Source organism: Rhinatrema bivittatum, chromosome 3 (assembly GCF_901001135.1).
Source record: "Rhinatrema bivittatum chromosome 3, aRhiBiv1.1, whole genome shotgun sequence".
Classification (NCBI taxonomy): domain Eukaryota; kingdom Metazoa; phylum Chordata; class Amphibia; order Gymnophiona; family Rhinatrematidae; genus Rhinatrema; species Rhinatrema bivittatum.
The window spans coordinates 589,330,142-589,344,218 of NC_042617.1; positions in this window are offsets into that span (position 1 = coordinate 589,330,142).

Consider the following 14,077-nt stretch of genomic DNA (forward strand, 5'->3'; position numbering starts at 1 on the left):
CTGACTCTCCCTTTCGGGACTAATGCATTATTTTGCTTGTGCTCTTGCTCCCTGTATATTAGGACTCAAAGACATTTTTTTTTTAATGCACTGTAGTATCTTTGCTGAAGGTTCATCGGTGGCTCGTTCCCCAGATTGTAAAATGCACTATAGTCAAACACACGGACTTGTGATTTTGAAAGTTTTCATTGCCGAGGAGAGCGTCTGACCTAAAATTACCCTGGGAGTGGCAGCGGGCAGAGCTGCCTTCAAACCTCTTTTAATCTGTCTGCCTGTGAGCGGAGAATGGTCGCAAGGTTGCACAGCATTTTGGAACCACAGCTAGAAATGAATTTTGGACGGCAAGATTTTGCAGCCGCTGGCATCTCCCCATTCCCTTGGATAAAAGTCGTGTGGTTGCCATGGTTAGTCACCCTTAATATGTGGAAATAAAGGTTAACAAACACAAATGATAGGAGATCCCTTTTGTTATGGACTAACTTAAACCCATTTCAGACTAAGCCCCTCCTCACATCCAAATTGGATGAGCAAATAAAAGGGAGATTGCCAGAAAAATGCAAGTGAATCATAAATTGCTTTATAGCGGTGTTATTTTATTTATTTATTTATTTAAAGGATTTTTATATACCGGGGCACATTAGAAACATCACCTCGGTTCACAGTGTAACATAACTTAGCAACAAGCTTTACAATAGTTTAATGTCTAACAGAGATAAATATAAGAGGGTAGGCAGAGATATGATATAGGAGAAATTCGTGTTTTTAGATAAAGCAATTAATCAAAGGAGTCTAATTATTAACTTTTAACAAGTAAAGATATGTCTAACTAAGAACTATTAACATGAGAAGGGAATATAAGCGGGAAGGGCTTGGGAGGAGGAAATCAGAGAGGGTGGGTGAGGAGGACATGGATGGGATGGGATGCAGGGGACAGGGATGTAGGAGGAGGCGGGAAATGAGAAGGAGGGTTGCTGAGGTAGAAATATTAACGTGAATCAGTCGGACAGGGTGACGGAGTTCGGTAGTTGTAGCTCTTAGGCGGCGTCAGTCATATGTTGATCACAAAGTTACTTCCATATTGGTTTCTGCCATTGGATTTTAAAGGGGAATTTACTACTTCTTGCAGTTTTTTTTTTTTATATTCCGCTTTTCAGGCACTTTCAAAGCAGATTACATTCCCAGAGAGCTCAATGGACGTTTTCGCTTGAGGTAACTCTCTGTGATCTTCCTTACTCAAGGTCATAAGGAGTGGCAGTGGGATTTAAAACCTTAGCTTCGCCTCCGCGCTATCCGCTAGGCCTAGCTTGCCGAGCTGCCTGGGATTAACTGGACCACTTTAGAGAGGCACGGCAGTCAAGATCTCACTGCTGAGGTAGGGCAGCGGGACGTGGCGGTGTGTTCTGGGTGGCGGTGGCTGAGCACTGCAGAGTGGGGCAAACAGAATTCTGACCATGTAGCGGGTGCTGATGATCCTCCTGTCAATGTGCCCCTTTTGATTAATAATTCAGTGGCATGACGGTCCCTTTATAAACTGTGACTTCGCAGTCGAGTACTGCCCAGTGAAATGTGACAGGTACTGTATGGCAGCAAAGAGACTCCTGGGGACAAAGAGAAGCCCGACAGCTGCAAGGTGCCATGTGCCCACTTCCTGTCAGCACCAAAGCAACCAGGAAACCCCAGCCGCCTTGTTGCTTGCTGCCTCTGTTAAATAGCTTTTGTGTCCCCTGTAAATTTTACTGGGCACACAAACGCTGCAGAATCTGCTAACCCTGGCTGCAGAATCGACCCACAATCTGCAACAGGACGCCAAGGATCTTTAGCTATAATTAACTGCATTCACCAAACCGCAAGCTGCTAAACAAACCCAACTGCAGCAACAATAAAATGCAATTATTCACAAACCGAAGAAGCGCCATTATTGCAGATGTTTAAGTCAGAGACTCAACGTGACATTTCACTTTTGTGTTTCATGTAAAGAAGTGCGATCATCCTTTCTGTATTTTATTGGGGATCTCCTTATCTTCCTTCCTAGCATACTACGTATGTAAGTCGATGCGTGCTGAAGCTGTGCTCAGCATCAGCAGACTTTGTCACATGCATGGTAAACAACTAAAATTAGTTAATTAAATGTTAAATGCATTTGGAATAGAATGGAAAAGAACAGCAGGTGGGCAGAAGAAAACAGATTGCACAAAAAGTACATAAAATATTGCAGAGCGTCATCACAAAAGACAGTAAAGCAACATGATTTCTATTTTAATAAATATATAAGTACCCTACATATAATGAGCCACAGACCATTGCGCTATAGTGGAGGGGATCTCAGAGGTGTTATATTAGTACTTATATATTGCCTTCCTCAAACTGAGGTTTAACCCCAAGAAGTTTACAAAATAATCAATATATTAGAATAAGTACATGAATAATCTAAAGATACATCAGTTAAATACAATTATTGAAAAACAACATTTATTTATGTAAAAACTCTTCTATACCGTCGTTAAGTTAGTTAACCATCAGAACGGTTTACAGTAGGGACAATTATGAAAGAATGAGTGGTATAGATTACAACTTAATCATGTGCCATCACAGTACGGTAACAATTTAATATAATAACTGTGTGTGTATTTAAGCTTGTATATTAGGAACATATTAAGCGGCTTTGTTAACATTACTATGCTTTTGTATGTTACAATTAACAACTTCAAGTTTGGTGCGTCCTTATCAATCAACTGTTTTTCTCCTTCTCTTTATCTTTGTAAAAGGCTTGTTTAAATAGCCAGGTTTTCAGATTAGTTTTGAATAATTTCAGATTTCTCTGCAGCCTTATTTCGAGTGGCATGGTGTTCCATAGCACGGGGCCAGCCAGCGACAGTGCTCTTTCCCTTACTTGCATGAGATGTGCTGTTTTAACAGAGGGGACAGTTAGTAAAGCCTTATTAGCAGATCTCAGGTTTCTTTGCGTTACATGTATGCGCAGTGCTGTGTTGAGCCAGTCTGCTTTTTCATCGTGGATTAGTTTATGAATTATACATAAAGCCTTATATTGAATCCTTTGTTCAATTGGGAGCCAGTGTAAATCGGCGAGTGTTCCTGTAATGTGTTCATTCTTTTTTTTGCCAGTCAGAATTCTAGCAGCTGAGTTTTGTAATATTTGCAGTGGCCGCATTGTGGATTGTGGTAGTCCTAATAGTAGGGAGTTACAGTAATCAGTGCTTGCGAATATCAATGCCTGTAGGACTGTGCGGAAATTGTTTAGCGTTAGTTCAATACAGTGGTGTGCTGAGGACTAGGGAAGGAGGCTGCTAATGTGCCCATCCCTACTAGCCAAGCAGTGACCCCGAGTTCATCATAACTAAGTAGGTGCTCCTCCAGCTCTTGAACCAGTGAACGTCACCTGGATGTACTGTCTGGGGAGTGTAAGGGATGCAGAGTTCGCCAAGGTGAAAAGCAGGGTTTAAAAAATGTAAATATTGAAATATGTATATAGGTACAAATGAAAATTATTTAAAAATAATATAGGGCACACTAGGAGCAAAAATGAAATGCCGCAGAAGCAAAGTAATAGCTGTCTACCCCAGGTGAGTCAGCCTGTAAGATCTGAAGACCCTCGCTGCTGTGGTGAGATTGGCTCAACCTATGGGGAGCCCATGCAGTGAAGAGACTGACCAAGAGCTTCACCTGGACCAGCCCTTTGCCCTTGGGTTGAGCCCTTGGATTCTGGGCCTGGCAGGACATAGGTGAGAGTCTCTGTGCCTGTAGCGTAGGGGTCGAGCCAGGGACAAGCGCAGGTGGCAAGCAAGAAATGTCAAGGCAGCGGTCAGAGGCAGGCGGCCACAAGAACGGTCGGTGTCCAGGCAAGGGTCCAGAAGTCAAACCAAAGGGAGAGAAGGAGACGAAGGAAAGGTGGGCTGGAGAGATGAGGCAAGGCTGGAACCGACACTGCTCTGAAGTGTAGACGAGCCGATGCTGAGAAGAGAAAAGGAAGCCCCGGGGAGCTCTAAATAGGGCTGAGGCACTGACGTCATCTTTTCCCTGCCGCGGGCCCTTTGATTAGCGTGCGGTGCCGCGCACCTGCCTAGGAAGGATGCAAGGAGCGTCGGTGGTGGTGTGTCCCGAGCCGTGAGAGAGGAGCTCGGCAGCGTCCCTGTGAGTGCGTGGCTGGCTGGTGGCGTCAGGGTAAGTCCAGCGGCCGGAATTCCTAACACAGCCTGCAGTTCTCTCTTCTGGTCAGTAGATGTCAGCAGAAATACCAGTGCAACAGCGCGCCCAGAGTCAGAGACCCTCTCCTTTTAAGTTACTTTGAATTCCCTCTGCTCATTGGCTCTCTTTCCCACTGGTGGGAATCTGATTGGATGATGGAGAGCCAGTCAGCCTGCAGGAGGGAAAGGAGAAGAACTGTCTTCAGCACAATGCCCCCAGATAATGTAATCGATTGCACGGTGGGAGGCAGATGGTGCGAGTATCCTGAGGGGCGAGATGCTAATTGTGCGGTCTCTGCCACGGGAGACCTGGGACTTTGATTTTAGCCCACAAATCTTCTGTAACCATAAAGAATTATTAATCTTCACAGTGCCACCCTGATCGTGCTGACGGGCACATAAGGTCCGTGCGAGCGTACGTGTGCTCAGAAAGAGCAAACTGAAACTACGTTTTCTCTCTCGGGGAAAATCTGCTGACTGATGGCCTCTGTCTCTTTGTCATTTAGCAGATGCTCTGATTTTATTTCCGGTCCAAGGTGTCACACGTGTCTGAGTTGTCTCGCTTTTGCACGTACTGCAGTTTGCAACAACGAGATCTAAAAATGGCAGGGATAGTTTTGACATCTGCCAGCAGCATAATGAAAATGTTATGAAAAAATGTGATTTTTTTTTTTTTTTCTTATGCGTATGAGTAAGGAGGGGGAAATTTTATAGCGTCTAGGTCACCTTTTGTGAAGAAAAGGATTGAAGGATAAATGAGACTGAGCCGTCCGGTGAAGATGATATTGTTTGGAAAGAAAATGGATACCTTCTGCATATAGTGCAGACTAAATACACAAAAAACTACTCTCACTACTAAGACTTTGTTCTGCAGTTGTTTGAGCTGCTCTTGTGTAACTTCACGGAGCCCCTGGGAGAAACCATGTTGGCAAGACAATCCCAGGTCTGATTGGTTGCCATTGGCCATGATGTCAGGGGTGACATCACGTGTGTGTTGAGCCAATTACATCTCATGACGTGCAGTATTGTTTTGCGTCACTCTGTTTCCAGACTCGGCCGCCCGAGAGGGAGGACTGCAGGCCGGGCAATTTAAAGAATGTCCCAAGGAACGTTTTTTAGTAGTTAAAACGTTTTTGAACTGACCGAGGACGGGCATTAGTTTTCGCTTGTGTGAGTTTGGGAAATAGTAAGCAACACACAGAGGGTATGGAATCACGAAAAAATGTGCACACTTGGCACTTTTCAGCTTCCAAGTGGCGCGTCTGGGTTTAACTGTGAAGCCGTTGACTGTACTTTAGCAATACAGTGTTACTTTTTTTGCCATGCTGTAAAAGGATAGCGAACTTTGGAGAGAGGAAGGACGCGAGGAAGGCGTTGAGCTGTTAGCTGACTCTGGCAATAGGAAACGGGGCTTGCATTCTTTGGCGTAGGCCGGAGCAATAACAAACTCCAGCGTGTGTGTATATATGTGTGTGTGTGTGTGTGTGTGCAAAGGAAATTCCTGCCTGACAGTGAGAGTGTGGCAGAGGAGCAGCACACGCTATTCTCATGAGATCCGTCGGGGACACTGCAATTCATCTAAAGGCAGATTCCCGACACAGAGCAGAACTCGTGCTTGGTCTTTTCGGAGCTTATTAATGACGGCTGGCAGGGTGTGCATATGTTTTACTGCTCTGGCTCATATAAAGGAAGTGTGTGTGAGAGATCTGGATAAAACCTGGAATTCAGAAATTTGCATTGACGCTGAGCTGCGGTCGCTGCACTCAGTCTGTGCTATTGAAAAAACACATTGTACTTTTGGTCCAAATCTTAAATTTAGCCCTTGGGACAAAAGCCCTGCAGCCCATTTTGAACAAGTTTTCCTTCTGCAATTTTTCTTTTCTTTTCAGAAATTACAAGAAATGAATTCCTTAGGCTGGCATTTCAAAAATTCTGCAGCTAATAGGGCTGACAAACAGCATGGGCACTGACACGAGTGACAAGGAGCAGACACTGTGACACTGACTGGCAGGCAGCACAGGGACTGGCAGGGAACACACGGACTGGCAGGCAGTATACACACTGACATGGACTGACAGGCAGTATACACACTGGCATGGACTGACAGGTAGCACAATGCACTGACATGGACTGGCAGGCAGTATACACTGGCATGGACGACAGGTAGCACATGCACCGACATGGACTAGCAGGGAACACACGGACTGGCAGGCAGTATACACACTGACATGGACTGACAGGCAGTATACACACTGACATGGACTGACAGGTAGCACATGCACCGACATGGACTAGCAGGGAACACACGGACTGGCAGGCAGTATACACACTGACATGGACTGACAGGCAGTATACACACTGACATGGACTGACAGGTAGCACATGCACTGACATGGACTAGCAGGGAACACACGGACTGGCAGGCAGTATACACACTGACACGTAGCACATGCACTGACATGGACTGACAGGTAGCACATGCACTGACATGGACTAGCAGGGAACACACGGACTGGCAGGCAGTATACACACTGACTGGACTGACAGGTAGCACATGCACTGACATGGACTAGCAGGGAACACACGGACTGGCAGGCAGTATACACACTGGCATGGACTGACAGGTAGCACATGCACTGACATGGACTAGCGGGAACACACGGATGGCAGGCAGTATACACACTGACACGGACTGACAGGCAGTATACACACTGACATGGACTGACAGGTAGCACATGCACTGACATGGACTAGCAGGGAACACATGGACTGGCAGGCAGTATACACACTGACAGGACTGACAGGTAGCACATGCACTGACATGGACTGACAGGTAGCACATGCACTGACATGATTAGCAGGGAACACACGGACTGGCAGGCAGTTATACACACTGGCATGGACTGACAGCACATGCACTGACATGGACTAGCAGGGAACACACGGACTGGCAGGCAGTATACAACTGACACGGACTGACAGGCAGTATACACACTGGCATGGACTGACAGGTAGCACATGCACTGACATGGACTAGCAGGGAACACACGGACTGGCAGGCAGTATACACACTGACACGGACTGGCAGGCAGTATACACTGGCATGGACTGACAGGTAGCACATGCACTGACATGGACTAGGGGAACACACGGACTGGCAGGCAGTTACACACTGGCACGGACTGACAGGTAGCACAGCACTGGCATGGACTGACGTAGCACATGCACTGACATGGATTAGCAGGGAACACACGGACTGGCAGGCAGTATACACACTGGCATGGACTGACAGGTAGCACATGCACTGACATGGACTAGCAGGGAACACACGGACTGGCAGCAGTATACCACTGGCATGGACTGCAGGTAGCACATGCACTGACATGGACTGACAGGTAGCCCATGCACTGACATGGATTAGCAGGGAAACACGGACTGGCAGGCAGTATACACACTGGCATGGACTGACAGCACATGCACTGACATGGACTAGCAGGGAACACACGGACTGGCAGGCAGTATACACACTGACACGGACTGACAGGCAGTATACACACTGGCATGGACTGACAGGTAGCACATGCACTGACATGGACTAGCAGGGAACACACGGACTGGCAGGCAGTATACACACTGACACGGACTGGCAGGCAGTATACACACTGGCATGGACTGACAGGTAGCACATGCACTGACATGGACTAGCAGGGAACACACGGACTGGCAGGCAGTATACACTGGCACGGACTGACAGGTAGCACATGCACTGGCATGGACTGACAGGTAGCACATGCACTGACATGGATTAGCAGGGAACACACGGACTGGCGGCAGTATACACACTGGCATGGACTGACAGGTAGCACATGCACTGACATGGACTAGCAGGGAACACACGGACTGGCAGGCAGTATACACACTGGCATGGACTGACAGGTAGCACATGCACTGACATGGACTAGCAGGGAACCACGGACTGGCAGGCAGTATACACACTGGCATGGACTGACAGGTAGCACATGCACTGACATGGACTAGCAGGGAACACACGGACTGGCAGGCAGTATACACACTGACATGGACTGACAGGCAGTATACACACTGGCATGGACTGACAGGTAGCACATGCACTGACATGGATTAGCAGGGAACACAAGGACTGGCAGGCAGTATACACACTGACACGGACTGACAGGCAGTATACACACTGGCATGGACTGACAGGTAGCACATGCACTGACATGGATTAGCAGGGAAACACACGGACTGGCAGGCAGTATACACACTGGCATGGACTGACAGGTAGCACATGCACTGACATGGACTAGCAGGGAAACACACGGACTGGCAGGCAGTATACACAACTGACATGGACTGACAGATAGCACATGCACTGACATGGACTAGCAGGGAACACACAGACTGGCAGGAGTATACACACTGGCATGGACTGACAGGTAGCACATGCACTGACATGGACTAGCAGGGAACACACGGACTGGCAGGCAGTATACACATGGCATGGACTGACAGGTAGCACATGCACTGACATGGACTAGCAGGGAACACACGGACTGGCAGGCAGTATACACACTGGCTTGGATGACAGGTAGCACATGCACTGACATGGACTAGCAGGGAACACACGGATGGCAGGCAGTATACACACTGACACGGACTGACAGGCAGTATACACACTGAATGGACTGACAGGTAGCACATGACTGACATGGACTAGTAGGGAACACACAGACTGGCAGGAGTATACACTGGCATGGACTGACAGGTAGCACAGCACTGACATGGACTAGCAGGGAACACACGGACTGGCAGGCAGTATACACACTGGCATGGACTGACAGCACATGCACTGACATGGACTAGCAGGGAACACACGGACTGGCAGGCAGTATACACACTGACATGGACTGACAGGTAGCACATGCACTGACATGGACTAGCAGGGAACACACGGACTGGCAGGCAGTATACACACTGGCATGGACTGACAGGTAGCACATGCACTGACATGGACTAGCAGGGAACACACGGACTGGCAGGCAGTATACACACTGGCATGGACTGACAGGTAGCACATGCACTGACATGGACTAGCAGGGGAACACACGGACTGGCAGGCAGTATACACACTGGCATGGACTGACAGGTAGCACATGCACTGACATGGACTAGCAGGGAACACACGGACTGGCAGGCAGTATACACACTGGCATGGACTGACAGGTAGCACATGCACTGACATGGACTAGCAGGGAACACACGGACTGGCAGGCAGTATACCACTGGCATGGACTGACAGGTAGCACATGCACTGACATGGATGGACTAGCAGGGAACACACGGACTGGCAGGCAGTATACACACTGGCATGGACTGACAGGTAGCACATGCACTGACATGGACTAGCAGGGAACACACGGACTGGCAGGCAGTATACACACTGACATGGACTGACAGGTAGCACATGCACTGACATGGACTAGCAGGGAACACACGGACTGGCATTGTACTTCTCTTTTTCAATGGGAAACTGACCATTTAGACCTACTCTGTTTTCTCTTTTTTTAACCCAGTGTTTCCCAGTCTTTTCAAGCCCAAGGTACACCTACATTAACAAAAGTGTTTGTGCACATAAGCCTCCATGGGGAAGGCAGTTGCAGACATGGAGAGGACTTGTATGGTCAATAGAAGAGCTAGGCAAGCACTGAAAACCGCACTCCTCTCTCTTCCAGATTTAAAACAAAGGTAGAGAGGGGACAGAGCCACACATCAGCCCACACAATGGACCATCTTCCATTGTGTGGGCTGATGGAAAAGGGAGAAATTATTGTGACGCTGGCAACCAGCTGAGTAGGCTATCTTGCCAATCCTATGTGACTACATGAGCTCCTCCAGTGTTGCTGCTGCTAAGACTCGGAGTGAGTACCATGCTGTGTCACTTCCCATCTCCCAGACAGAGGCCGGAAGGACTCAAGAACCCAGAAGAGAGAGAGAGATGACGAGCTGAGGCCTGGTGTAGCAACCGTCGGTCTTCGGCTTCGCCCACCTACCTCTCACTACTTACAGCTCCTCCCTCTCTCCTCTGACTACTGGCTGCCGCGGCATCTGCCGTCCTCTCCGGCCTCCCCCTGACCGGCTTTGGTGGGCCTCCCGCCATACTCCTCCAAGGTACCTTAGGGGGGCACTCGCACGCCACCCTCATCTTTATTTCCACGTTGGCGCGAACCTCAGGGGCGTCCCCCTGAGATGATGTCACCCTGCCCGGATATTTAAGCCTACAGTATTTGCTAGCTCATCGAGTTAGCAACGGTAACTCTACGGATGGGATTAGCTCTCTGTACCGAAGCTGCTCTGCCACTCCAGCGCTATCTGGAACTCTTACACCCTTCGGGGTTGCTACGGGGTACCTGCTCCTCGGGGGCCTCTTCTGCTTCTTTCAGGTGCTATCAGGAAACTGGTACTCGCTCCTCGAGGGCCCATGTTCCCTGAGTCGCTGCCTGCATCTTCAAACCTTTCTACTTGGATAACTTCACTAACAGTTTCCATCTGTGAGTACAATTACCATCTATTCCACATCACTGCTTTCCTCTGTCCTCTGTCAGACCTCGTCTAGTGAATCGCCCATACCACTGAGTCTCTCGCTCTCAGGTACTCGCTCTCGAGGGTGTTGTTCCAGTGCCAGACCTCTCGTCTAGTGGAATCGCTGTGTGAGTACAATACACTGAGTCTCTCTGCTCTAAGGGATCAGGTACTCGCTCCTCGAGGGCCTGCCCTCTTCCAGTGCCAGACCTCTCGTCTAGTGGAACCGCTGTGTGAGTACAATACCACTGAGTCTCCCTGCTCTAAGGGATCAGGTACTCGCTCCTCGAGGGCCTGCTCTGTTCCAGTGCCAGACCTCTCGTCTAGTGAAACCGCTGTGTGAGTACAATACCACTGAGTCTCCCTGCTCTAAGGGATCAGGTACTCGCTCCTCGAGGGCCTGCCCTCTGTTCCAGTGCCAGACCTCTCGTCTAGTGGAACCGCTGTGTGAGTACAATACCACTGAGTCTCCCTGCTCTAAGGGATCAGGTACTCGCTCCTCGAGGCCTGCCCTCTGTTCCAGTGCCAGACCTCTCGTCTAGTGGAACCGCTGTGTGAGTACAATACCACTGAGTCTCCCTGCTCTAAGGGATCAGGTACTCGCTCCTCGAGGGCCTGCCCTCTGTTCCAGTGCCAGACCTCTCGTCTAGTGGAATCGCTGTGTGAGTACAATACCAAGGAGTCTCCCTGCTCTAAGGGATCAGGTACTCGCTCCTCGAGGGCCTGCCCTCTGTTCCAGTGCCAGACCTCTCGTCTAGTGGAATCGCTGTGTGAGTGCAATACCACTGAGTCTCCCTGCTCTAAGGGATCAGGTACTCGCTCCGAGGGCCTGCCCTCTGTTCCAGTGCCAGACCTCTCGTCTAGTGGAATCGCTGTGTGAGTACAATACCACTGAGTCTCCCTGCTCTAAGGGATCAGGTACTCGCTCCTCGAGGGCCTGCCCTCTGTTCAGTGCCAGACCTCTCGTCTAGTGGAATCGCTGTGTGAGTACAATACCACTGAGTCTCCCTGCTCTAAGGGATCAGGTACTCGCTCCTCGAGGGCCTGCCCTCTGTTCCAGTGCCAGACCTCGTCTAGTGGAATCGCTGTGTGAGTACAATACCACTGAGTCTCCCTGCTCTAAGGGATCAGGTACTCGCTCCTCGAGGGCCTGCCCTCTGTTCCAGTGCCAGACCTCTGTCTAGTGGAATCGCTGTGTGAGTACAATACCACTGAGTCTCCCTGCTCTAAGGGATCAGGTACTCGCTCCTCGAGGGCCTGCCCTCTGTTCCAGTGCCAGACCTCCGTCTAGTGGAATCGCTGTGTGAGTACAATACCACTGAGTCTCCCTGCTCTAAGGGATCAGGTACTCGCTCCTCGAGGGCCTGCCCTCTGTTCCAGTGCCAGACCTCTCGTCTAGTGGAATCGCTGTGTGAGTACAATACCACTGAGTCTCCTGCTCTAAGGGATCAGGTACTCGCTCCTCGAGGGCCTGCCCTCTGTTCCAGTGCCAGACCTCTCGTCTAGTGGAACCGCTGTGTGAGTACAATACCACTGATCTGTTCCACAGTACTGCTTCCCTGGAACCAGGTACTCGCTCCTCGAGGGCCTGCCCTCTGTTCCAGTGCCAGACCTCTCGTCTAGTGGAACCGCTGTGTGAGTACAATACCACTGAGTCTCTCTGCTCTAAGGGATCAGGTACTCGCTCCTCGAGGGCCTGCCCTCTGTCCAGTGCCAGACCTCTCGTCTAGTGGAACCGCTGTGTGAGTACAATACCACTGAGTCTCTCTGCTCTAAGGGATCAGGTACTCGCTCCTCGAGGGCCTGCCCTCTGTTCCAGTGCCAGACCTCTCGTCTAGTGGAATCGCTGTGTGAGTACAATACCACTGAGTCTCTCTGCTCTAAGGGATCAGGTACTCGCTCCTCGAGGGCCTGCCCTCTGCTCCAGTGCCAGACCTCTCGTCTAGTGGAATCGCTGTGTGAGTACAATACCACTGAGTCTCTGCTCTAAGGGATCAGGTACTCGCTCCTCGAGGGCCTGCCCTCTGTTCCAGTGCCAGACCTCTCGTCTAGTGGAATCGCTGTGTGAGTACAATACCACTGAGTCTCCCTGCTCTAAGGGATCAGGTACTCGCTCCTCGAGGGCCTGCCCTCTGTTCCAGTGCCAGACCTCTCGTCTAGTGGAACCGCTGTGTGAGTACAATACCACTGAGTCTCCTGCTCTAAGGGATCAGGTACTCGCTCCTCGAGGGCCTGCCCTCTGTTCCAGTGCCAGACCTCTCGTCTAGTGGAACCGCTGTGTGAGTACAATACCACTGAGTCTCCCTGCTCTAAGGGATCAGGTACTCGCTCCTCGAGGGCCTGCCCTCTGTTCCAGTGCCAGACCTCTCGTCTAGTGGAACCGCTGTGTGAGTACAATACCACTGAGTCTCCCTGCTCTAAGGGATCAGGTACTCGCTCCTCGAGGGCCTGCCCTCTGTCCAGTGCCAGACCTCTCGTCTAGTGGAATCGCTGTGTGAGTACAATACCACTGAGTCTCCTGCTCTAAGGGATCAGGTACTCGCTCCTCGAGGGCCTGCCCTCTGTCCAGTGCCAGACCTCTCGTCTAGTGGAATCGCTGTGTGAGTACAATACCACTGAGTCTCCCTGCTCTAAGGGATCAGGTACTCGCTCCTCGAGGGCCTGCCCTCTGTTCCAGTGCCAGACCTCTCGTCTAGTGGAATCGCTGTGTGAGTACAATACCACTGAGTCTCCCTGCTCTAAGGGATCAGGTACTCGCTCCTCGAGGGCCTGCCCTCTGTTCCAGTGCCAGACCTCTCGTCTAGTGGAATCGCTGTGTGAGTACAATACCACTGAGTCTCCCTGCTCTAAGGGATCAGGTACTCGCTCCTCGAGGGCCTCCCTCTGTTCCAGTGCCAGACCTCTCGTCTAGTGGAATCGCTGTGTGAGTACAATACCACTGAGTCTCCCTGCTCTAAGGGATCAGGTACTCGCTCCTCGAGGGCCTGCCCTCTGTTCCAGTGCCAGACTCTCGTCTAGTGGAATCGCTGTGTGAGTACAATACCACTGAGTCTCCCTGCTCTAAGGGATCAGGTACTCGCTCCTCGAGGGCCTGCCCTCTGTTCCAGTGCCAGACCTCTCGTCTAGTGGAATCGCTGTGTGAGTACAATACCACTGAGTCTCTCTGCTCTAAGGGATCAGGTACTCGCTCCTCGAGGGCCTGCCCTCTGTTCCAGTGCCAGACCTCTCGTCTAGAATCCGCTGTGTGAGTACAATACCACTGAGTCTCCCTGCTC